Source organism: Salvelinus sp. IW2-2015, linkage group LG37 (genome assembly GCF_002910315.2).
Source record: "Salvelinus sp. IW2-2015 linkage group LG37, ASM291031v2, whole genome shotgun sequence".
NCBI lineage: Eukaryota > Metazoa > Chordata > Actinopteri > Salmoniformes > Salmonidae > Salvelinus > Salvelinus sp. IW2-2015.
Window position 1 is genome coordinate 6,835,587 of NC_036876.1, and position 27,633 is coordinate 6,863,219.

The 27,633-nt window shown below is 42.6% G+C and overlaps 1 protein-coding gene and 1 pseudogene across 8 annotated transcripts in view; both read right to left on the bottom strand.

Moving 5' to 3' along the window:
- The window catches only part of LOC111960292 (adhesion G protein-coupled receptor L3-like), a 345,871-nt gene that overhangs the window by 163,000 nt on the left and 155,238 nt on the right, over nucleotides 1–27,633 (bottom strand). The window lies entirely within an intron of this gene.
- Nucleotides 325–10,125, bottom strand: LOC139023824 (piggyBac transposable element-derived protein 4-like; annotated as a pseudogene).

Genomic DNA, 27,633 nt, shown 5'->3' on the forward strand with positions numbered 1-27,633 from the left:
ACAAGCTATGCATAAATCTAAAACTCCTATAACGAAATCTTCTCTATCTACTATGCTCATCTGGCAATATCTGGACTTTGTTTTCTTCTCACGAGGAGCTGTTCGTCACAATGTAAGTCAGAGAAGGTCAAGGCGCTAGCTGACACAATGATTCATACAGCACAATTAAAGGGTTCCCTTACACCTTAATTAACATTGATTGGCCCTGGACAAATCAATCGCTTCAGTGAGGGGAGAGAGTGAAGGCCGTGCCCCTTTAATGAGATATGGTCCGGAGCTCCAACACCCGGCTTTATGGGGTCATGACCCCTCGCCGTCACTCACTCACCCCAGGTTACGGGGCGAGGGGGCAAAGAGCCTCTGTCAGACACACGTCTGGAGAACTGTTTGTTCATTTGAAGAGTTKATTCCAAAGGCTGTAAACGCCACTCAAATAAATAAGGGTCAGGCCGATGAAAAGGGAAAACAATTATAGTGGCCTTCCTCATCACCGGGCAGATTTCTCTATCCTCTCTTGGTTTACTATCAAGGAATAATTATCGAGGGTGATGGGGTGGGAAGGTGTAAGCGATTGGATGTCAGATGGAGTTAGAAAGGCAAGGTAAATTGGACAGGCAGCTCTTCAAAACATGCATATACACACACACACACACACACACACACACAGTACATTATCTAAAATACATTTGTCAAGAAACAGCAATCATGTAATCTCTCCTTTTTATCATGATTTAAATAGATTTAAATATACATTTTTGGATATTCAAAGAGAGCTCTCTTTGTAGGAGGGCTATCTTACAAAGCCAATACCATCCTCCATAGAACAGCATCTTTTTGATTAAAACATGTTGACAAACAAACAGTTCACTCAATGCCCTGTCATATTCAGCAACTTTAATCATGGTTTGTAAAACATTTCCTCTGGGGTGGATTAAACAATAAAATACTCCATGATGTAGATTGCACACTTAATCCCGGTCTTTACATCTGTCTTGACCCATATTCCAATTCCCACAAGGCATTGTGGCACATATCATTCAGCGCACAATTACACTACTTTTTACCAAGGCCATATTTAGTGCACTACTTTTGACCAGGGCCAATAGAGCTCTGATCAAAAGTAGTGAACCATGTATGGAATAGGGTGCAATTTGGGACAAATACTCAGTCTCATGTCAACTGAGAACTGACTTCCTGAAGGCACATACAGTTAGGTCCTATAATACTCCAGATGAAATATAAAATTAAACACATTAAGGGCAAATCAATGGCAGAGTGGGAGGGAATCAATGGAAGGGGCCGCATGCCGTACCACGTGGCGCTACGACTTCACAATGACCAATTAGGAGGATAATCAGGGTTTCATCAGACTCTTGGCTCAGACACAGCCCKTTTGAACTAGCAGATTGAGCCAACAGATTCTCAGGACGTTGAATGATTCAAATATGGAAATTAATAATACGATCACATATTTCCCTCAGACGCTGATCTTGGGCCAGTGTTTCATTAGGTTAGGATTGGGGAAGGGGAAGCTGATCCTAGATCAGTACCTAGGGGAAACTTCACCCTCGAGAAATGTGCGTTGGAGTGCATCCCTTCTAGGGAAGGTTAAGAATGACATCACTCGCGTTGTGTTTAGTAAGCGTAAGAGTTAAATAGAAATACATTTGAGTTAATTGTTTTTTCTGGGTGAACAAAAATTGTGTTCAAAACTTTGATTTGAGATGCCAAGTTATAATGGCTTATGTCATGTGTATGCTGCAAACTTGGCAGATCCTTGATTACTGCAGCAGATCCTAGATTACTGCAAAAAAAAGCAACAAGGACAAAGGATAACATAATTTAGAAAAACATTCAGCATCTGCAGTAGGCATTCCAGCAAAACATGAAATAAATAATGAACTGTTTCACTGCAGCCTATTCGGCCTCCTGTTCGCTTGTCATCGCCATGACGTTTGAATAAAGACTATTTCACTTCGACAAACTAGCACCACTAGCATACGTACTCTCAGAACATAGGCAGAAAGACAAAAGGTGATCATATTAAATTAAGGAGAAAAAAAAGATGTTGACATTAACAGCCTGTTTCGGTCAAATATCGATCTCTGTCGACGTTAGTATTCAACGCCATCTCAGAGCTTGTTGGGGGCGAGAACCTTTGCTCGGAATTTTTCAATTTGGCCATAAACCGCCCCTACAGCAGCCCCCGGCCAAGCCGTCCCTCCCTACCCTTCGCTGCCTGCTCCCTCACCATTTGTTACAGTGGCCAGATTAGGGCTCAGACAGCACAGCTGATGACAGTGGATGTGGCACAAAGCACAGAGCACCATGTAAGCACAAACCGTAAACGCTATAATCGCTGCTTGATCCRACCAAAGCGACAATGAACGGGTTCAGTCATCACACCATCCCCCTCATCGGAACACAGACAGCACTATGGTGTCTGTCCAATACTGGGGCTGTGGCTGTGCAGTCCACCTCAGATGACACATTAGTCAGCATTTGAGAACTAAAACACGGGAAAGAGTCTATCAATATCCTCCTTCAGCTGTCAATAGACTGATATACTGATTGAAATCTGGTCAAAAAGATGCACAGACGAATCCAACAAACTGCTTATGACAGAACAATATTTATAGGTTTCAGATAATAGTGACCCGTAGCATTAGCTGCACTGAATTGCTACATAAGCTATTTGTACAAGAATATTGTAGAAACATTTCCCAAAACAGCCAGAATATGGTGCAATGGCTCCAATGAAGTCCACCAACAGGGACTGAGTTCTTCCACAGTTCAGTATCTTTGAGGAATAAACATGTCAAAAAAGAAACAAACACTTCCATTTAACTTTGACTTATTCTGAGAAAACGATTCCCTGGAGTGTCCCCTTCATGTCTGTTTGAGTGTGCTAGCAGGGGGACAAGCATCACAGTGCTACAGTCAGGCTGACAAAGTATCTGTTATTAGTCTGCCACCAGTGGCAACAAGAAAAAAGAATGTGCCCTACTCTTTAGAGACTGAAAGTGGAGACCGAGGAGACAGGAGCTAGCAGTCTCATCCGACCTGGACAGGTCTGAAATGAGTGTGGACAGTGAGAGAAAGAGAGGGAGTTAGAAACAAGAGCGAGAGACAGTGAGAGAAAGAGGAGAGGTAGAGGAGACAGAAAAGAGAGCGAGAGAGTGAGGAATGGGTCAACATCCTGGGCCCTCTGTAGGGACCCATTATGCTTTAGTGATGGTCCTCCTGCCTACAGTACACTTCATTCATTGTCTGTCCCAGCTGCGCGCCACAGCATCCATCTCTTTTTCCTCCAGCCTGTCTCCCAGCCTGTCATAAAATTCCTTAAAAACTGCATGTCTTATCTCTCTCTCTCTCTCTCATCCCCACACTACAGCGACATGTCCTTGTCCAGTGCCAGACTGTTTTTAAAACGAGATTCAAGGATGTTGTAGAGAGCCATGTGTACTGTGTTTGTGTGTTCATTAGGTGTGCCTTTTGACGCTCTTCACTCAGTCCCTTTCGGAGTGCAAGACATATTGAGTCCGCCATACAAAGGCATGATATCTTTCTGTGGACTGAYGTCTAATCTTTAAATTCGTATTAAAACTGCATTTGCCTTGACAGTGGCATGGATCAAAGCGACCTTAGCAAAAGCGCATATTATGAAGATGTGCCCACACGTACAWGGAAAGCATCGGCAAGGTTAAACAGATCTCTCAGGGCACAATACACCAACCTACACAGACACGCATGTGTGGACGCATAGAGCGAGCTAGCGTCCATGTTTTGGCTCACAKACACCGCAAACTTGATAAATCATCTATTATGGCATCACTGAAAACATGTATCACACAAATCCAGAGACTTCTTCATTCCACAGTTGGCAGTTCTAGATTTTTTTATCCATTTGTCTTTTTKCGTCCTCCGACGCCACAACCCAGGCTGAATGGAGATTAACATAGAGAAGCAGATAGATGGGAAACCAATGTAAACAGTACATACAAGGGAAGGCGTGTGGGAGGGGGATTTAATGCACAGCGCTGAAGGGGACCCCCATTTTAAACCGCTCAAGCCCCGCGGTGTATTCTAAGCTCCATGGAGCATCACGACAAGCCATCAAGACCATCATAACGTAAAGGAGATACAATAAGCCCCTTACTGTGGCTTACGTCAACTCAAATGTTTACACAAGTGGATGTTCAGTTAGCATTAGCGAAACACCAAATAACATTTTATTGGTCACATARACGTATTTAGCAGATGTTATTGGGGGTGTAGCGAAATGCTTATGTTCCTAGCTCCAACAGTGCAGTAGTATCTAACAATTCAACACTACATGCAAATCTAAAAGTAAAATAASGGAATTAAGAAATATCTAAATATTAGGACTGGTTGGAGAGGAGAGAAGAAGAGCTGTGTGCCTGTCTTTTGATAAAGCACTCTGGGCGACAAACCTGATCCCCTTTCTATAGTTCCACAGGATTAGTTACGTGGAACTAAGCAGACGCACAAAAGGGACTGCTCAATCAAACGACTAACTTGTAATGTATTTAGAAGCTATTCTCCGGGCCCTGAATGAATGGAGTTGTATTACCCGTAGGGGATATGAGTTGTGGGGGAATTGTGGAGACATTGAAAGGTTCTAGGTTGATTGAATCTGGATCATTGTGGTTTGATTTTGGAACYGAGGGGAGAGCACTTCTCCAAATATGAGCAGCTTGGGACTTTTTCCTCCCTGACAAACATAATCCTACTCAGACATTGCAACAGTTTAGTGGCTTTTTATATAGTGGGTTTTGGCTGCTCACAATTCCCACTCTCCTATATTGTATATCTGAAATAAGTCCCCATTCATCCTGTAGGAACAGTGTCCACAAAGAAGTAGGCACCAAATCATAAAATGGACTCTCTCTCTCCTCCCTCACCATTTATGGACAAGAACCCAGACTGCTGCAGAGCTTGTGGGCATAAGCGGTCGCTTAGGGCCCACAACAAAAACCTTTAAGAAACTCAGTCGGGGTCTCAACTTACTATTGAGAGTAAGAATAGTAATACACAACCCTATGGTAGAATGGGAATTGTTTCAACTATGGTAGAATGGGTAGAAATGTTAAACCTATGGTAGAATGGGTAGAATTGTTCAACCCTATGGTAGAATGGGTAGAATTGTTCAACCCTATGGTAGAATGGGTAGAATTGCAGGAAATTAGCTTTAAAACAAAATGTGTTTATATCTGCCCAATAACAAAATGAGTAGAATTGCAGAAAACATACAAAAAATATATATATTTCTCTCTCCACCATCAAGACGGAGGCCACCTAAATGTTTTGCTGCGAGGTGGGGGATCCCCCAACCAAATCTCGCATATGGCCCCCAAAAGGCTAGGGCCGGCCCTGCTTGTGAGTTATTGTATTTTGACTTGTATATCATACTAGTACACACCATAGGATTCGAGTACAGCAGCTTTATCCCTCTAGCACTTTGGCAGAAACCCAAGAAACTGTAAGKTCAATGCTCAGAGTCCGTGATAAACATATGCAATTCCTAGTACTGTATAGTGGTGTGTGTTTAAAAGAATGGGTGCTTTCTCAGGGCGGGTGACTGAAAGCACATTTCGGAGTGTAAGGGTCTCTCGGTTGGTTTACAGGTCACGATGATTGATGAGACAAATATAACCAAACGCTCCAAACATTCCCTCTGGCTGATTTTTAGATTTTCTACACTTACTGACTCTGCTCAGAAAAGAAGAAGTGTCTTGGCATAAATATGACCATTCTCTTGAATTTGTATAAATGTCTAGCTAAATCAAGGTCACTGAAGTGCTAAACATAYAAATACTTTGCCCCTCACTAGCCAAGGTTGACCAGTTTTGAGTTCTCAAACTGGCCATAGTGTCGACAAACCTATTTGACAGTGCCAAATTGGCACACATAGTACTAACCTGAACCACAAGAACAGGGCTTGTGTTACAGGCTAGCCYCCTTGACACTTGCTTCTTTCCCTGTGACTCACGCTGAAATGACTAAGGCTACAGATGATCGGGCGGCAGGTAGCCTAGCGGCTAAGAGCGTTGGGCCAGTAACCGAAAGGTTGCTGATTCAAATCCCTAAGCCGACTAGGTGAAAAWTCTATCGATGTTCCCTGAGCAAGGCACTTAACCCTAATTGTTCCTGCAAGTCGCTCTGGATAAGAGCATCTGCTAAATGACTCAAATGTAAATGTAAAATGATGAGAGTAAGCGTACATAGTGCACCCCATGAGTAACCCAGCTAATCTCAAGTGGCCCAGACCCTCAGATGTCACGGTTGGTGCAAGAAGATATCCAAAGGTTAGGGCCCCCAGGGAATACAATCTGCTTAAACTCGACGGGGTCACTACACACAGTATGACTCATGGTAGTGGAGGAAGGTGGATGGAGGGTGTAGCATGAGGCAATATAGCATCACGAGGACAGACATGTTTTGTAAGCGATGAGTCATGCGTATAACACATAATAGTTCGTTTGATATTAACCCTGGTTTAGTCTTAACATTCTGTATACTCCTCTTGTCCCCAGGGTAAAAATGACCCGCCTTCACTAAACCCCTAAAATAAAGCAGCTTAATTGAATTTTAAACCTCAAATCTATTTTGCATGAAGAAACAACCTGTTGTCGTGTCTTTACTATCATTAAATTGAAGACTTATAGTTTTTATCAAAGATTCTCTGTAATTAGTTATTACGCGATCAACTAAATAATAACGTAACTAATTAACTAGGAAGTTGGGACACCAGGGAAAGTATTCAGATTACAAAGTTATAATTTACCAATATAACCTTTCAGATATTTTCATATCTGATCAATAGTCTTCTGATTAATGATTTATTTATTTTACCTCACGTTAGTCTCATTCCAAACGTCGTAAATTGTTGGTTATCTGCACGAACCCAGTCTTCACTATGAGTCATCCATACATCAATTGTCTTAAATCATTTATTTATTACTAACTAAGTAATTCACAGAAATGCATAAACAAACAAACAATCTTAAAATGGTTACATGAAATGATAGGAGAATATGCCCTAGTGGGCCAAACCGGCATGGCGGCTTGTTAGACAAAGGGGAAATGGGGGGTCGACCAAGAAGTCACTACAGAGTTCATAATTATAACAATTGACATGCTAATCCTTTACACATGAGCGCTCACTCATTCAGGAACAATTGCAATCAATATATATATATTTACGCTCAGTGTGTCGTCTTGATCGCTGGTGAAAAGTTAGTTTCTGTTGGAGAGTTTCGTCCGCTCTCTCCCTCTCTCTGTCYTGGTTATTGTGGATAGTTCAGAGTGACATTCGTTATAGAATGGATGTTTCGGCGGTTGTCGTTCTTCGCGTTCAATGATACCGAATTCCTAGCTGCAGACTAGTAATCAATATCAAAGACTTGTTCTTATTCTGTCGGTATCGATAGTCTAAGAGTTTAACCACGTGGTATGGTTAAAAGATTCAGCAATGGTCCACATCCTTCGTTCCCCTCCTAATGGAGAAAAACATGGTCTAGTGATAATTTCTCAAAGTTGGGTTTTTATTCGGAATTGCAGAAAGGGGCTGTCCCAGGATATCTGACCCTAACTGGGCTCAGGGGCGGTCCTCGGATTTAGTTCAAATCAAAAGGGAATTGTATTTTCTTCATTAAACAGTCCAAAATCATATTACACAATTATACAAACAGTATCATACTCACTCATTCATCTTATACAACAATTAGATGTAAACCTCATATCTGAGGCTATTATATAAACAGCGATATGGTAATGTAGCCACACCGTCTCCCGTGAGTTCCCCAAGTTGTGACAAACGGACCAGTTCATTCACCGATCTTTTATACTTTTCCCGGAACATGAAATGTGTTCGTACCTCAAGTTCTGTGAGGTGGAAGAAATCCCTTTGTTRTCTATGAAAGTGTACCCTCTCTCTAATACTGTGTGTCCATGAGGAGATTCTCAGGAATTTACGACGTCTCTCTGACCACAGCAACCTAGTTGAAGGAGGAAAGGGGGAGGCAGGGAGTGGCAGYGAGAGGSGGATGGGGCTTGCTATACCCAAACAGGCAACGTCATGACACTGTCATTCATCACAAACTTRGGGAATATCTGTGTTTTCCCTCTTCACAATGCAGGAAGACTGCATTCAGTGGACACCACTCGTTGTTATTACAACACACCTGTCATAATTGTTTTCTTTACTAAAGTAGAGGTTTATTATTATTATTGCTAAATGTACTGCATAGGTGTAACATGAATTCTTTAGCAAGAGATAGCACTTGTATAGACTAAGAAAGTAGCAGAAATGTGCAGAAAGTAGATTTGAATGCATTTTATTGAAGGGAAACAATAACCGTCTTGAACTTTTTTGGCAACATAGAGATATATTCTTATATACCGTACAATGAGGAATTCAACTACAAAATACTAGTCTTCTCCCATTTTTTTAACCATTGTCCCCACCGACAAGGTGTATAAACAACAATAAATAAGAATAAGATAATAGATACAAGAAACATGAAGAACATAAATCAAATCAACTCTAATTAGCACATGTAGGACAGTATGCAAGTGTGTGTGAATGGACTTTGCAGATGTATTTCTCACATGTGCAGCACATATTTGTTTTACAGTCCTCCTTTGGGTGGCAGAATTGGCATCTCCTCCTTTTGCCTGCCCCAGCCTCAGGTGGATCAGGACAATATTCAGCCCCCTGAACAGCTTTCACAAGCCCTGCAAAGGCTGCTGTGCGGGGGAGGAGCTCCCTTCTTTGAATGTGTTGGGTTACAAGTGCCTTTCCCAGCTGCTCCAGGAACAGCCTCCTCTTGTTCTGCTTACCAGGCATCCAGGTAGAGTWGATRTTGTTCCATATCACAAAGGCATTGTATTAGGACACATCAATGATGTTATGGAAGATGACCAGGGGCCAGCGGGCAGTCATCCTCCTGCAGCTGTAAGTTCCAATCACCTTGTACAGGTTGTCCACGCCTCTTTTGTTGTGGTTATAGTCCAGGATGATGCCTGGCTTCCTGTCCTCACGATCACTGACCTCAACTATTTTGTGCAGTGTGCTCAGGGGGACCATATTCTTGTTTCTCTTTGGGAGGTAAGAAACTAGAGTGGTGGTGGGGGTGAAGGCAAACTTTGATGAGAAGACATCTCTCCCCCTTGATGCGAGGAGTGCAGGTGGGAGCTCAGACTTGTTCTTTCTAACTGTGCCAACCATGGTGATCTTCCTCTTCAGGAGCTGCTGGCTAAGTTCATAAGAGGTGAAGAAATTGTCACACGTGACATTGTGCCCCCTCAGTCCATCTGTCACATCAAGCCCATCCCGCATCCCCTGGTTCTTCTCCGGGCCTCCACTTGTCGTCTTCCCTGTGTAGACATGCATCTTCCAAGCGTAGCTGGATTGTGCGTCACAYGRCACCCATATCTTGATGCCATACTTTGCTGGCTTGCTGGACATATACTGCTGGAAAGGACAGTGACCTTTTTGACAAAAGAGATTACTATCAGTAATTAGTATCAGTGTCACAGAAAACAATCACATAAATCAATGATATTACAGCAATATATAAAATTAACAGTGAAAATCACTTACATTACAGATATGAAAATAAAAATGTACCTCTGAATGGAACCAGTTGCTCATCCACTGTTATTTCAGGCCCGGGGTTGTAGAGGCATGGCAGAAGCTCCACCTACTTCTCCCAGACCTCTCTTATGGCCGCCAGTTTGGCTCTCACACGTTAAGCAGGTCGTGTCTCACGGTTATCAAATCGTAGCATTCTTGAGAAAGTGTTAAAGACTTTCAGTGGCATTGTAGCACGGAAAATTGCCCTTCCACTCTCTGCATTCCAGAGACTACATGTAGCCACGCCTCGGGACCTATACACACCRGCTAAGATTAGCAGCCCTATGTAGGCACGCAGGTCCATCTCATCCATCCTTTTCCAGTTGTCTCCATATTTACGGAAACCCTCCAAATTTGTCATCTCCAGGTAGATTTTATTCGATGGCTGGTGTGTTGAACATGTAGAATGTTGAGGCGATGTCCTGGGCATGGGCAACTGCATGTCTTGTGGGCCCTGGGGTCATCCTTATGACATTTTGTACTAACATCCTGCCCTGGTTGTAATATGGTGACAAGTGCCATGTTATTTTGCTGTTCTTTGACAAAAATCTCTCTTTCAGCTTGGGGGATTTCTTCTTCATCTGAAGATGATGCATCATGCTCTGGGTTGCATTCTTCCCCATCTTCTTCTTCAGATACCTCCTCCTCCTCTAAATCATTGTTCTCTTGTTCCTCCTGGACACCTCCTGGACATCTGAAAAAATCTGATCTACGACCTGTTGGGAACTGAAACGTGCACTCATGGCTTCAGAAACGACAAACTGGGGACTGTCATCTGCAGCACCTTTATAGCCTCTGACTGCATTCCCCATTAGTAAACAATGCTTTTAAGACATTTTCTTTTGTCTGAAATTTTGTCTGTGAACTTGAGTCATGTGTGAGGTCGTGGAGGGAGATGCTGCTCATGCACAAGACAGTTTTAGATTGTCTGAGTTCAATCAGTAGCACACAATCTCAATTTCTGTGTGTGTGTGTGTGTGTGGTGTGTGTGTGTGTGTGTGTGTGTGTGGGTGTGGTGTGTGTGGGTGTGGGTGTGGTGTGGTGGTGTGTGTGTGTGTGTGTGTGTGTGTGGTGTGGGTTGTGTGTGGTTTTTTTGTGGTGTGTAAATTATTTTATAACTGCCGGGTCAAAAATGACCCTAAGACAATATTTGAACCCTGGTGGTGTACAGCTTTCATGGAAATATGAACAAAGGCGATGTTGCACTTTTTCTAATGTTGTGGTCACTCTAGGAAAAGTCATCAAATTTCAAGTTCAAAAAAATATAATTTAGGGGGTTTTCTCTGCTGTTAAACATAGTGGCGGGTCATTTTTGACCCTTAAAACTTAAGACAACAAAAGGGTTAGGAATATATGAATCTAAGATGAGAAGCACAGTTGAGGTCTGGGAATGTTGGTAGGAAGAAATTGAAATGTGTGGGATGACCCATATCACCTAAAGAGTAGGTAGGTTCACACACAAAGACAGACTTCAATATATTCCTTTTTCCATTTTTTTTTTTTTCTTGCAGCAGAGGGGGGGGATCTTGACTGAGAATATTTGGTCAAAGCCCTCTTCAGTGTGTGTATTAGATGACTCACCCCTACCATCCTTGCTACTACAGAACCTCACATCATGACTACTTGCATTGATAATGACATTGGAGCTACTGCTACTGGTCTCATTCCCCATCTACCACAACTTCACAACGTATTCATTATATTGACTTAATCCACATGTGTTACAACCTGAAGTCACAATGTATAAAATAATTTCTCACCCATCTACACACAATACCCCATAATGATAAAGTGTAAACAGGTTTTTAGAAATTTTTGCACATTTGTTGAGAATGAAATATAGATATACAGTCTCTAATTAACATAAGTATTCACACTAAGTCTATACTGAATCACCTTTGGCAGAGACTACAGCTGTGAGTCTTTCCGGATGAGTCTCTAACATGCTGACCACACCGCTCTCGTGGCAAAATAAATMTACACATACATGTTATTCAATCATTGCACCCACACTGCTCGCGAGTGTCTGCATGGCCAGGCGCTAAAATATCAATTGGTTCTATTTGTGATGCTCAACGCGCTGCAAGTCCAGCCTCTCTCATCTCCTGATTGGTTTTTAGGAGCATATACCCACGTGGGTGATTGAAAGATTAACTGAGGTCCACACTCCAGTCGGTTGTAGTAATGCACCGTAAAGTTGGTTGCCAACCACCATATAAAGTCCAAAGAAGAAAAAGAAGCCTCAAGGAAGGAGTGATGAAAAACGAATTTGGTTGACCGTTTTATCTGTATTAATTGTCAGAGTAGWGGACCTTGAGCATTTCAGATAAAATAACAACCCAATGTTTATATCCCAGGACAAATTAGCAAACTAGCTAAATTGCCATAAATGTTTKATGCTTTTTGACCTGTCCCCAAATTAATATAATTGGTTCAGATTTTGTTTTGATAATTCAACCTGCGTATCCTGATTGCTTCTGGTGTGGGTAAACAAAATCAACGTGCACGTGATGACGCACGCGCATCCCCGGTTTGGTCAGYATGTAATAGTTTTGCACACCTGGATTGTACAATATTTGCACATTATTCTTGAACAAATTATTCAAGCTCTGTCAAGTTGATCATTGCTAGACAGCCATTTTCAAGTCTTGACATAGATTTTCAAGCCGATTTAAGTCAAAACTAACTTGGCCACTCAGGAACATTCTTGGTAAACAACACCAGCGTACACCGAGTGTACAAAACATTAAGGACACCTTCCTAATATTGAGTTGCGCAGCCCCCTCCTCCTCCCCTCCTTTTGGCCTCAGAACAGCCTCATTTCCTCGGGGCATGGACTCTACAAGGTGTCGAAAGCGATCCAATGCTTCCCACAGTTGTGTCAAGTTGGCTGGATGTCCTATGGGTGGTAAACCATTCTCGATACACACTGGAAACAGTTGAGCGTGAAAAACCAAGCAGCGTTGCAGTGCTTAACACAAACCGGTGCACCTGGCACCTACTACCATACCCCAAAGGCACTTAAATATTTTGTCTTYCCCATTCACCCCATTCACATACACAATCCATGTCTCAATTGTCTCAAGGCTTAAAAATCCTTCTTTAACCCCTTCATCTACACTGATTGAAGTGGATTTTAACAAGTGACATCAATAAGGTCATAGCTTTCACCTGGATTCAGCTGGTGAGTCTATGTCATGGAAAGAGCAGGTGGCATTCATGTTTTGTGTATATTTAGCCTTGTGTTTTAGGTTGTTGTCCTGCTGAAGATGAATGTCTCCCTGTGTCTGCTGGAAAGCAGACAACCAGGTTTTCCTCTAGGATTTTGCCTGTGCTTCGCTCTTCTCAGTTTATTTTTATCCCCAAAAAACATCCTTAGTCTTTGCCGATGACAAGCATACTCATAACATGATGCAGCCACCKCCATGCTTGAAAATATGAGGAGTGGGACTTAGTGATGTGTTGTGTTTGCCCCAAACATAACGCTTTGTATTCAGGACATGAAGTWAAWWWKWTTGCCACATTTTTTGCAGTTTTACTTTAGTGCCTTTTTACAAACACTCTGTCATTTAAGTTAGTACAATGTTGATCCAGCCTCAGTATTCTACTATCACAGCCATTAAACTCTAACTGTTTTAAAGTTATATAGTTAAACAAAGATTAAATAAAACATTTAAATAAAGTAACCAATGGCCTCATGATGAAATCCCTGAGCTGTTTCCTTCCTTTCTGGCAACTGAGTGTAATTAATAACTTTACCAAAGGTATATACATGACTGCTTTTGTTTTTAACCATCTACCAATAGGTGCCATTCTTTGCAAGGCATTGGAAAACCTCCATGGTATTTATGGTTGAATCTGTTTGAAATTCACTGTTCGACTGAGGGACCTTACAGATTTGTGTGTTTGGGGTACAGAGAGGAGTCCATGATGTATTATTGCACGCAGAGTCTGCACAACTCATTATGTGACTTGTTAACTTAAGCACATTTTTACTCCTGAATATATTTAGACTTGTCCTGACAAAGGGGTTGAATACTTATTGACTCAAGACCTTACAGCTTTTCATTTTGAATTAATTTGTAATTATTTATTTTTTGAATCCAATTTGACATGATGGGTTATTGTGTGTAAACCAGCGACAAAAATGTCATCCATTTTAAATATAGGCTGTAACKCAACATAAAAGTCAAGGGGTGTGAACACATTCTAAAGGCGGAGACAACAAGCCGACTTCAAGTAGTGTTTTTAGGAAAGACCATGACCTTACATTCTCCTAATAGCTACCATCTCTCAATCCCATTACTATAACTGACTGTGTGGAGTTCTTATTCTCACTGCTCTTATTCCTTTTGATCTTCCAAAACATCAACCATCTTTTTTTATGGAATAACTCTTTGATGTAGTCATGAATACTCTAGACATGATTATTTCATTGCTTAGATTTGAAGATACGGCATCCCCCTTTGAACATGACCGTTCGTTTACAAGTAACTGCAATGGAGGTATGAAATGCAGAAACTTCTTGGGGACTTTCCAACCCTTCATAAATATGCTGTATTACTTTACTGTCTTTCTCAGATATGAAAAAAGGCAAGAATCTTATTGCATTGCTAATATTGTTTTTAAGAGTGTTTCCTCGCAGCAATTCTCAAACCAGACCCAATCAGATAATCTGGTTTTGAACACAGCCCTGTAGACAAACTACAAATCCCATAATGCACGTATAGTATCCCAATTCCCCAGTTAATACCATCCTGTATTCATCCTCACACTGAACCGAGACATTACTCAAATCACCTGTACCTTTTACTCAAATCACTTGTAGCTTTTGTTTACTCAAAATCACCTGTACCTTTTACTCAAATCTGTACCTTTTGTTTACTCAAATCTGTACCTTTTACTCAAATCAAATCACCTGTACCTTTTACTCAAATCACCTGTACCTTTTACTCAAAACACCTGTACCTTTTACTCAAAACACCTGTACCTTTTTACTCAAAACACCTGTACCTTTTTACTCAAAACACCTGTACCTTATAAATTCAAATGAATACCCTAATTTCCATCTACGGACGTCATCAAAATAAAGTAGAAACAGAGAGTCCTATGTAAATCATGCTGTCATACAGTCAAACACCGGCTTACTTAATAAGATGATATAATGTACATGGTAAGAGCAATAGCTTACACCAATTCAAATGACTGGCGCCACAGAGCTCGTCAATGCATTTCCTGCTTCTACTCTCTCCAAATATGATTCAGAAACAGTCATTCAAAACCAAAGCAACCCTGGGACAACTCCTTGGGGCGCACGTCTAAATATCACGCCCAAGTGTTGTCAAGGGAACCCCCCCCCACGCTTTTGCTCAACGCACAACAGCCAAGATTTATTGCGCAATGATGTCCCTTGCGCGGCCCGTCTCTCTGAATTCTGATGGGTGATGAATGTGTCAATCGTCTGTTGGGAGGTTGTTCATCTCTTTAGGTCTGTTGGTTAGAGACAAAACAGACACTTGGGCCTGGGTCATTAGATCTCATTGATTCAAACTTGGGAAGTGATGAATTTGATGCATTTTGCATTCTCATCCCCTAAACTTAGGACTGCTAAATATTTTATCAACACAAGTAAACAAGGTGTTAAGGGTAGAGGGGCTTGTTTTCTTCTGTATCTCCAGTGGAGATGTTTTCTTCTGTATCTCCAGTGTATCTCCAGTAGAGGAGGAGGTCTTGAGCCTCTGCTTCCAAGAATTCCTCTCGAATGTCTCTGTCAATCTAATAGGAAAGAGGCGGTCCTTATCTACAATAGGATTTAGTCACCCACACAAGCATCATATCAAGTCAATTAGAACGGAACCAATCAGGGGGGCACATACTGTAGGGGGCCTATACAAGTACAGTGTTCCATTTTTGCATGGCATGATGCACACACACACACACACACACACACACATCCCAATTCATCACTTATGTATACCAAAAAGCCATTTTAACATATTTCTCCAATAAAGAGAAATGTGTAAATATCCCATCCACTTTAATGACATTTTTAATCTCTGTGTTTGTATGTAAATGATCTCGCCCACAAAGGGTCTAGGGTGCGCTTGAGAGATTGGAGGATTGAAATAAGCAATAACCTCTGTGAATCGATTTGTCTGGTGGGGGAGGTTATCTACCGGAGTCTACTTCAACAGATGATTTATTGTTTCCAGAATGAATTTTTCTATTCTTGCCAATAAATGGTGCGGCTCTCCTCCCATCTTAGGTGGTGAGGCTTGATTTATCTTCCAGGCAAAAGCCTGTAGGATTCAAAGCCAGTCGCCTGAGTTAAAGTAAGCCCCAATCCGAGAGARGCGGAATTGGGCTGTATGTTTTTATAGGGGTCACGTGGATATTAGCATGTCAGCTTGTTGTGAATAATGATCATTTGGCATGGGAATGCATAAAGTGAGATTTGTGTGCCCGCGTGCATCTGTGTTTAAGTGAGACTCTGTCCTAAAGTGTGTAAATCGAAGTGTGTATGGTTGCACATTTCTACTAGAGTGTGTATGTCTCCATACTGAGTATACAGTGTATACTGAGTGTACAAATCATTAAGAACATCTTCCTAATATTGAGTTTTGCCCTCAAAACAGCCTCAATTCGTTGGGGCATGGACTCTACAAGATGTCGAAAGCATTCCACAGGGATGCTGGCCATTGTTGACTCCAATGCTTCCCACAGTTGTGTCAAGTTGGCTGGATGTCCTTTGGGTAGTGGACACACATGATACACATGATACACACGAGAAACTGTTGAGCCTGTAAAACCCAGCAGTGTTGCAGTTTTTGACACAAACCGGTGCGCCTATTACCCTACCCCATTCAGAAGGCACTTACATTTCTTGTCTTGCCCATTCACCCTCTGAATGGCACACATATAAATCCTTCTTTAACCGCTCTCCTCCCCTTCATRTACACTGATTGAAGTGGATTTAACAAGTGACATCAATAAGGGCTCATATCTTTCACTTGGATTTGCCTGGTCAGTCCATGTCATGGAAAGAGCAGTGTACATGCTTTCAGTTTCCACTCCACCATGAAGTGCTTTTTWAATTTTTATTTTACCCTTAACTAGGCATGTCAGTTAAGAACAAATTCTTATTTTCAATGACTTCCTAGGAACAGTGAATTAACTACCTTGTTCAGGGGCAGAACGACAGATTATTACCTTGTCAGCTCGGGGATTCGATCTTGCAACCTTCCGGATGCAAGTCCAACGCTCTAACCACTAGGCTACCTGCCGCCCCCATCCACTCTATTGACCGTCTCTAGGGACGCTGATCCACTGACCGACGCTAGCCTCTGGAACCAGTCCTGCTGATATCCTTAACCTTCCTCAAGAGTTCCCCACCAGATTGCCATCCCTTGGCCAGATCCCTAACGGTACCACCGCTGTGTGGGTAGCTTTAGAAGGAGACGGGAAGATATGAGGAGAAGAAAGAGGGAGAAGAAAAATGCCATTGGCTTGGCTGGATCAGATTTTCAAAGCATCAAGTCCTGTTTGTTTCGCACAAAGAGCGATGACTGCACCCGTGAGGAGTCAGAAGGGGTGCTTAAAAAGCTTATAGTGGCCACATGCACTGCATAGCAACAACAAAAAGATTCTAATCCCAGTCTCCAACACGACCGCTGTTCAGTGGCCTATCACGTCTTGGAAATCTTTGAAGAAATCTAACAGAGGCTCATCTGCACGGCTGAAATTCATACCAAAGCACACGAAAGCACTCTCACACAGGCCTTAAAGCGTTGGATTTTTTTTTGCCGTTGCCATGGTAACCCCTAATGTCCAACTCCAGCTAGTGTGTGCTTCCAGCACTTTCTCTTCTTCTCAACGCCGCCCAGACCACAACACACTGCATTCCTATGCTAAAGTCACCCAAAGCCTGTGGTCTTAAACAGCTAATTACCCACTCCAACAAAGGGAGAAGGAGGGATGAAAGCGCCACACCGACTAACAACRCTCCCTGTCTGCTCAGCTAACCGCGCCGCCGCAGTGTTTCTCAACAAACAATATCTCCGGGACAACCTGCAACCCTCGAGAAACACAAATGAGTAGGTGAGCCGGGACTGTGCATGTAGACATGTATACGTCTAGCCCCTCCAAAAGACAAACAAACAAATCTATGTTCGGGAGTGCAACACTCTTGATATTACAAAATGTTGTGTTGAAGGCCGGCCTGAGACAATCAAATATGCCACGTTGACAGATCTATCCCTATTCGCTTCACAATAATAAACGACCGAGATGGGGATATAAGGAAGCATCTAATTCAATAGAGAGGTCAGCCATCGATATGGCAAGACGAGGGCCCCTTCGACTGCTTCATGCATTGGCATGCTAGAAATCATTGCGGGTCTTAAGGAACTGTCTGGCTGGATTTATGGGTGGGATTAAAAGCTCTGGGTCGGATTGAGCTCTCCTGTCTCCTCCATCCACGTCAATACACCCAAGGTCCCTTGGCTTGCGCAACTTTGGTGTGAGGGGAAAGTAATTTACTGAGCGTTAAGGTCTTAATTTGCTGGGATGACACATACCTCTCCCTCTGACAAAGGGGAGGACGAGTGTCGGAAATAGAAGGAAGTGGACGCGAAGAGCTCATCTCCAGTGAAATCGTCGGTAAACAAGCAATTGAGTTTTTTTAATGAAACTGACATTTTGATATGAACTGCCAAATGTGTCTCTCCTTCGCCTTTTGAGAAATGTTATATCCTGTACTGCATACTTAGCACGGTGTTTACTCACCAGACAATAATAGAATGAGCAGGGGTCTCCAACATCCTGTCACGGAGAGGCACTGGGTGTGCAGGCTTTTGTTCATCCCCAGCAACAAAACTCTCGTTTCCAACTATGGTCTTTAGTGTGAACCTTGATTATTTGAWTCCGGTGGGTTCATGATGGGTTGAAGCAAAACCCTGGACAGCCAGATGGAGAGAAGTTGTAGATCACTGATTAAGGGCCTTAAGACAACGTACAGTTTAATGTATCTGTCTGTGGCTAAGTCTCCTCTTACTTTCAAAATATCAAACCTTCGAGAAAATCTGGACCCATACGATGTGGCCCAGGATTTTTTTTGACAGCATTTCCTTGACAAACTGGCTTTGAGCTGAGGTGAGTGGACAAGGCAGATAGCTTTGTTTGTGTGTGTGTGTGTCTGCAGGGAGAGGTGACAGAGTGTCTTTTGAATCGGACCCCATGTGGCGGCAGTGTCCTGTCGAATTTGTCGAGCACAGCTGAGACATTTGACTTTCTTAACGTTTTCCATTCCAACAGGTCTCCTGASATACAGCGTGGAGGCAAGGGGGGGAGACTACTGCATCCCCAAAAACTACTGCAGGGTGTGTGTTTGTCTGTGCCATTGTTGGTCTCAGCACTAGTTTGGATGTGCATGCAGATCACTGTCAGATGTGCCTACAGTAACTACAGGGTAAGGCAGTGTAGTAGCAGTGTAATAGCATTTGCTGCTCGAGTCATAATAATGACTCATTATTTTTTGGTCCATTTCATCGTTTTAAATGATATTTGTCAGGGTAATTGAACAGAGATAACACTGCTATGGTAACACCTCTCAGGCAACACACACAACAGAGCGGATTGGATTCTGGAGCACCTGCTCTAGAATCAGCCCCCCCCAATCCTAAACTTTACCAACGGTGGGGGAAAATGCCCAAATGACCCAAGATCAGCATCTAGAGGCAACTTCACCCTACACCCTGTCTCGAAGAGCGGGGCTGACAGTCGTACTGTCAGAGTGCTGCGGAGCATCTGCCCCTCACTGAACTCTGGCGRCATGCAGTGTGGACGACAAGCAGGGGTGTTCGGCAAGTTTGGACACCTTTGCGGCATCTAAGCCAAAACAGATTGGAGTAGCAGAGGTGCCAGTGCGAACTGCTGGGCGTGTGGATGAGCCAAGCAGTGCTCACTTCGGGTTCAATCTGTGTAGAACCACCAGTTACCATCAATGCTAATAGGGCCCATGCTGCCAAAAGGAAAGGCCTTGATTAATGAATAGTAATTGAAACAGCCAATATCATATTTCTATCTATGGACGCTACCATGGAAACAGACTAGAATGTTATTTGTTATAATATCATGGCAGTTGTCAAGAAATCTGTTGACTTCCGTAGAGCAGCCCATAGACCCTGCACAATAAGAATAAAGCGAACCTTAACAAAAAAAAGCCCATACTATCAACAGCTCACATTAACAAAAATAACTAATATATGCCATTTAGTAAGATAGKACATAGAAGAGCCAATATCAAATGGGTAACAGTTTTTATCAGAATACCAAAAACGGGTAACAGCCTATGCCGCCAATGGAGGTGTGCATGCAAAACTGCTATATGATGTCACTGAGGCTCCTTCGCGTTTGATTTAATATTCTGGCCTCGTAACTAATCAAAACCCAGCAGATGTTGTCCCTGCTGACAGTGAAGTAAACAACAATATTAGGAAACTGTGGACAGTGTCAATTCCGCCGACTTCCCAAGGTGACACAGCCGAAAATCTGATTGAGTGGCGACAGCATCTCCGGGGGAAAAAAGAAGGATGCTGGGTGCACTGGCAGGTCACACAACCACCTCTCTCTTTCCATCCTTCTTCACAATAACTCTTTCCCTTTCTTTTGTTCTTCATAGAACGTTTCTCTTCAGCCTGTTCTCTCCTCTCTTTCCCCCCTTTATATGTCGCTTACCCTCGCTCTTTACCACTCCGTTATCTCTCTCTCTATTCACCCCCCTTCTTTCAGCTGGTCGCTATTGTGACGGTAAAAGGCAGTGTCCAAACAATACACAACTGTGAAGCAGCAGCAACAAACATATCCCCAATAAGGCTTTCKTTTCTCATTGGCCAGTGCCAGTGTCTGCTGCGGGGGCCATTGACAGAATTAAGGCTCATGAATAACAATGCGGCACTGTGGACCGAGAGCTACTGAGAGCTTCCCCACTGTGTCATATTGACATGCTCCCAGTCAGAAAATAACCTGGTATAATTAGCTTTCACAAGCAGGTATGGCAGCATGAGAGGCCGCTCTCCAGGCCAATATAAACCTTGAGGGAACATTGCATTGAATTTGTTCTCAGATGAGGAAAGGATAATGAGGAAAAGCAGCTATTGGCGAGAAGTACGTTTTTTTTTTAATAACACATAGGTCGGTATTGCAAAACGAATAACAGTGACATGATATGTTTGTATTGACTCCGTGACTGAACATAATCCGTATCTTAGCGAATAATATTCAGCTCCTTCTGTACAGGTAAACCTATTGCAAAACATGCAGATATTTTGAAGTGACATCATCCAAGTATCCATGATGCATTTATTATATCATGGACTGGAAGTGAAATGGTCAAAGATATTTATTTTTTCATTTAGGAAATCAGTCTTTACCATAAATGCACACATGGCGTGGAGTGTGCTACGGCGTCATCATAATTATCAAAATAAGCTGATGGGTGGGACACATGAAAGGTAAACGTCACATCCACGCAGCCACACACACYCACCCACACAAGGTTTGTTGTGGCTAGGTCACCATTTCAATGCAATTTAAATATAAAGACAGTTCTCAAAAGCTCCCAGGACTTCAATCATACATGATACTTGACTATAGTATGTCTTCATTAAGTATATATTTTAGGGTTGTGGGGTACAAACTGATAMAATATTCAACGCCACGTCTGACCTCGGATCAAAGTGAATTGTGCAGTATCSGGTATGAAACATTGATCATAGGGATTGTTTCATAAATGTTCCAGATTAAAGATTGATAGTTGWCATCCCWTGCATCCCCTTTTCCTATAATTTCKTATTATTCATATTAATCCCATAGATTGTGAAGCGGAGACCCATGGGAAGTCTAATTGCGACCATCGSCACAGAAGTTGTAACAGCATCCAAAACAACAGAAGCGTCACCCCATGTTATAATAGTCAAACACATTTGAATCTAGACATCCTAAAAAAGACTTAAATAAAGACATAAAGCCCAGAGACTGTAACAACCTCCAGAAGGCTCCTATACAAACTTATTTGGAAAGTGTTGGGGGAAAGCCCTGCTGTTGAAATCTGAGACAATTATGAACCAACGACCGGATGGATGCTGCCAAAAAGATGGACGCAGTAGGTGGGGTGACTCGGGATGAGCGAGGGAAGCCTGGTAGAAACAGGTCCCCAGGGGGACGCGGCGCGCCTGAGAGAGGAAAACGGGGAGAGAAGGGGACGTCTCGCTCCCTCGCCTCGACTGTGGAAGCAGGTGGCACCGCCGGCGGCAACTCTTTTGCTGCCCCAGAGTGCTGCACCCATAGAAGTTGTCCCGTGGCCACCCATTCATATCCAGCTTAGGCCCACTGAGGGAGGAGCAAGTGTGTGTGTGTGTGTGTGTGCGCGCGCGCGCGCGAGCATGCATGCATGTGTGGTTGTGTGTGTTTGTGTGTGTTTGTGTGTGTGTGTGTGTGTGTGTGTGACAGAGGGAGAGACAGAGAAAATGAAAGGGAGCAAAAGAGAGAGAGACCAAGAGAGAAATATATATGCATAATATGGAGTAGGAGAGTACATTGGAAATTGGGAGAAGGACAAAGTCTCTCATAACGTCAGAGTTGAGTGCCCYCAAAGCTCATCACTAAGCTAAGGACCCTGGGACTAAACACCTCCCTCTGCAACTGGATCCTGGACTTCCTGACGGACCACCCCCAGATGGTAAGGGTAGGCAACAACACTGATCCTCAACACGGGGGCCCCRCAGGGGTGCATGCTTAGTCCCCTCCTGTACTCCTTTGTTCACTCATGACTGCACGGCCAGGCACGACTCCAACACAATCATTAAGTTTGCTGATGACAACGGTTGTCATCGGTGTCAGAGGAAGGCCCAAAAATGTCAAAGACTCCAGCCACCCAAGTCATAGACTGTTCTCTCTGCTACCGCACGGCAAGCGGTACCGGAGCGCCAAGTCTAGGTCCAAAAGGCTCCTTTCTATCCCCAAGCTATAAGACTGCTGAACAATAAATCAAATGGCCACCCAAACAACTTGCATTGACACCCCCCCTCCCTTTTTTTTTTTTTTACACTGCTGCTACTCACTGTTTATTATCTATGCATAGTCAAGTTACCCCTACCTACATGTACATTTTACCTCAACTAACCTGTATCCCCACACATACCCCCTGTATATAGCCTCGTTGTTGTTATTTTATTGTGTTACTTTTTTTACTTGAGTTTATTTAGTAACTCCAATTTTCTTAAACTGTATTGTTGGTTAAGGGCTTGTAAGTAAGCATTTCACGAGAAGGTTTACACCTGTTGTATTCGGCGCATGTGATAAATACAATTTGATTACATTTGATTTGAGCTCCGACTGGATGCCGTCCCAGACAAACAGCTTGAGTCACCGTTTGACTGAGGACCAGGGCACCTCGTTTGGGCTCGGCTCTACAAGATGAGCCCACACTCTCTCCCCATCGTCTGAGTCCACAGTGCCGCCTGGCCAATCCAGCTGACACATATAAACACACATACAGCACTCCGTGACAAATGCAGTAAATCCCCAGCTGTAAAAACACTGGGAGAAAACCAGAGAGAGTGCCATCGACTCGACAACTAGTGGGGCTGGCAGTGGCACAACGGAGCTAAATCAGACTCAAATCCCGACAAACAAACTCCAAGATGAGCCCCTGTTCTCATGAATGATTCAATATCACTGCACCACTTGGACTAGCAGTGAGAGAAGGGGATAAATTAGATAAACAATCAGAAACCAAGCTAATGACTTCCTAGACTCCCAGATGAAAATAATGTATCTTGTTTATTTGGAGCTAATGGACACTCCAGAAACGTGACACTTGGGCGATGTCATTATTTTCTTTCCCAGACTWCGGCAGTCTTATTTTCAGGACCAAAGTACACAGAAGTATGGCTAAGTGTGCTCCGTTACCGTCGAGGTCATTCCCAAGGAAATGAAGGAGCTCGGCCCCTCTGACCTACCTCCCCCAAGTCTGCCTAGTTCTCTATAGATGATGTATTAGGAGTGGAACAATATGGTACAAACAAGGAGAGGCTTTCATTACCAAGCTAATTTAGGCTGGTGTAAATCACCTGGGTTGTGGTGTAATGAAACATGGAGCCTGGGCTGACACGCAGAGCCTGATTCATAGGGGCACAGTCTTTCAGGTGAATTGTACCATTCTACCGTTCGCACATCAATTTAAATTAAATAGCCCTTAGCGCAAGTGATTGGTGCAGGAATTTATAMCAGGGGAAAGTTCTTTAGAGGGGCAGGGTGCACGGAAGGGAGTAGAAGATTCCTAGGAGGACTGGTAATGATGTAGACATGAGACATAAATCAGAAAAGCATGATGTTTCATCTTCGAGGCGAGGATGGCTCAACGCAAAGTTACCCAAAGGTTAAGCGAAGTCGGCCGCCCACTCCTACATAAGACGACAAAATCGAGAAATTGCCACCTTAGACGCGTTCACTTTGAGTCGGCTTACTGGAGGAAYCGATGAGCTATAGTAGACATCAAATGGGTGTCTACTCCAAGCTGCCAATTAAAAGAGGAATGGAGGAAGAGGGAGGACAGAGGGATATCTGAGCAAAGGAGGAAAACATCAGCTGGGAACGAGGTCGGTGTGCTTCAAGTGTTCCGTTTAACCACCTGCCCCTGTCAGAATTACCAAATTTTTTACTGTTCTGATGCATCCAAGCGAAACCCCCTCCCACAGCTAACAAATTCACTGAGACCTCCTCCTCCCGACCATTTACTTTCATTACGACACATGTTTAACCAGTGACCGCACCGCARGAGGCTATTAATCTGGCATTGTATCACATTAGGCCCGAGATATGTCAGGGTTTCCTGAGGAGAACAGTTCAAAGTTGAGAAGTTACAACCTCTCAAATTCACCCACTTTTTTACTTCTTCAACTTGTGGGGGCATAAGAAAACTCAAAGGGATTCTCAAACCGCCCGGCTACTGGATTCATTCCTGTTTCTTTTTCTTCCTCTATACCTTGAGTTATCAATCCGCTCCGCTTGGGGAAACCTCCCAAAAGCATTTTCCACTGCCAGTTTAGGCCTTTTTTTATTAATCACTGTTGAGTCTGGTCTAAGATCCAGGCTTGCTCGTTGGCTGGAAGGTTAGACTGTCAGGCTGAATTTACTATATCTAATTGGCCAAATGGAAATACAGCAGGTTCTAATCAAGCCGGGTGGAAAGAAAGAAGGCAGGCAGGGCTGAACAACTATATCAGGTGACAAAAAAAGGGGGAAAAAATGACACTTTTTTTCTGTGAAAAGCACAGTATAGAATAGAGGGTTAGATGAATGAGGAAGGCAAACATGAACAGATTGGAATTGGGTTCATATTCCTAAAGTAATCATCAGACTGGATTGAATTTTATTGCTTGCATGTTCTGTGTATTCCATGGGGGGACATTACTTTTTCTGTCAGAGCTCTTTTCTCTATTACCCTTTTACATATTTATGTTTGTATTGTCGGCAAACCTCCTTTMGCTTTATTTAATTGTGGCACATTTGTTTCGGTATTCACAACACACCATTGTCTCATGCTGTGGTTGACAGATTCTATTACTGACAGGTGCTCAACGCGACCATAGTTTGAGGGAAATAGCTTGATTAATAGTTAGTCGGCACTGCACACCCTGCAGCACATGTATAAGTTATGACAGATAGGTCAGAAAATTGCAGAAGCAAACTGCTCTGCCTTTTAAATAATAGTGTTGGTCTCAAACAGGCCTCATACAGCACAATGTTAATCAATAGAAAATAGATAGACAAAACACAAACTCAGCATATTTGAGACTGGAGATTTATTTCTAAAAATAAACCCGTTCCAATAACTTGAGGGTGTGCGAGAAGCAGACGTATGATAGTTGTGATTCAGAGATTAAATTCATGCATAAATTCATATGACACCGCTTTGTTTGAGGAGTTAAAATGCTAATGCAGGGCTTGACTTTAAACAACGGGGGAGACACCCGAGGGAGGGCTTTGCAGGTCACGCATGGCCAATGATCGCACTACTTGCTCATCCGCTTGGCATGGTAAGCTCCCTTTTCATTTCGGTGGTGGGTAGTTCTCCTTCTCATCAGTCTTCATAATCTCTATCCTACCTCATGCTTAGCCAAGGAATTTACTCTCAAATGTTGATTTATATGTGAAGTTCAACACCAAGCCAAAATACATATCTTATATTACACCCCCCCCCCCCCCGATGAGCATATATCTGTAATAATTATAAACATTATAAACACAAGTTATTTATTGCCTGACTGAGAATTTAACCAACATTACATATGGTTGTTGCATCTATGGGTCAAATATTTAAGATGCAAACATGTAATTTATGTACTATAAACCAAACAGTGCATTGTCATGCATGACCTGGGTTACCCCCTTTAAAAAACATACAGTGCATTGTCATGCATGACCTGGGTTACCCCCTTTAAAAAACATACAGTGCATTGTCATGCATGACCTGGGTTACCCCCTTTAAAAAACATACAGTGCATTGTCATGCATGACCTGGGTTACCCCCTTTAAAAAACATACAGTGCATTGTCATGCATGACCTGGGTTACCCCCTTTAAAAAACATACAGTGCCTTCAGAAAGTATTCACACCCCTTGACTTTTTACACATTGTTGTGTAACAGCCTGAATTTAAAATGGATTAAATGGAGATGTGTCACTGGCCTACACACAATATCACATAATGTCAAAGTGTTTTTAGACATTTTTACAAGTTAATAAAAAATGTAAAGCTGAAATGTCTTGAGTCAATAAGTATTCAACCCCTTTGTCATGGCAAGCCTAAATAAGTTCAGGAGTAAGAACTTGCTTAATAAMTCACGAGTTGAATGTACTCACTCTGTGTGCTATAGTGTTTAACATGATTTTTTTTTAAACTACCTAATCTCTGTAGCCGACTCATACAATTAACTGTAAGGTCCCATAATCGAGTGTTGAATTTTAAACACAGATTCAACCACAAAGACCAGGGTTTCCAATGCCTCGCTAAAAAGGGCTCCTATTTGTAGATTGGTAAAAAATAAAAATATATTTTTTTTAAAGACCTTGAATATCCCTTTGAGCACGGTGAAGTTATAAATCACACGTTGGAAGGTGTATTAATACAACCAGTCACTACAAAGACACAGGGCTCCTAACTCAGTTTCCAGAGGAGGAGGAACCCGCWCAGGGATTTAACCATGAGGCCAATGGTGATTTTAAAACAGTGGCAGAGTTTAATGGCTGTGATAGTAGATAACTGAGGATGGATCAACAACATTGTAGTTACTCCACAATACTAACATAACATGACAAATACAAATATTCCAAAACATGCATCGTGTTTGCAATAATGCAATAAAGTAATACAGAAAAAAACGGGGCAATGAAATTAACTTTGTATTGAATACAAAGTTATGTTCGGGGCAAATCCAACACAACACATCACTGAGTAAAACTGTTCATATTTTCAAGCATGGTGGCTGTCATCGTGGTATGCTGTCGTCGGCAAAGACTAGGAGGTTTTTAGAATAAGAAGAAACGGAATTGTGCTAAGCGCTGGYAAAATCCTAGAGGAAAACATGGTTGTCTGCTTTCCACCAGACACTGGGAGGCAAATACATGTTCCAGCAGGACAATAACCTAAAACACAAGGCCAAAGATGAGCTCTGTCAAGACGATATTGAATGTTCCTGAGTGGCCTAGTTACAGTTTTGACTTAAAATGGCTTGAAAATCTATGGCAAGACTTGAAAATGTCTAGCAATTTTCAACAACCAACTTGACAGAGCTTGAAGATTTTTTTAAAGAAAAATTGTAATCACTGCCAAAGGTGATTCTAACATGTATTCACTCAGGGGTGTGAATACTTAATAAATGAGATATTTCTGTATTTCATTTTCAATGAATT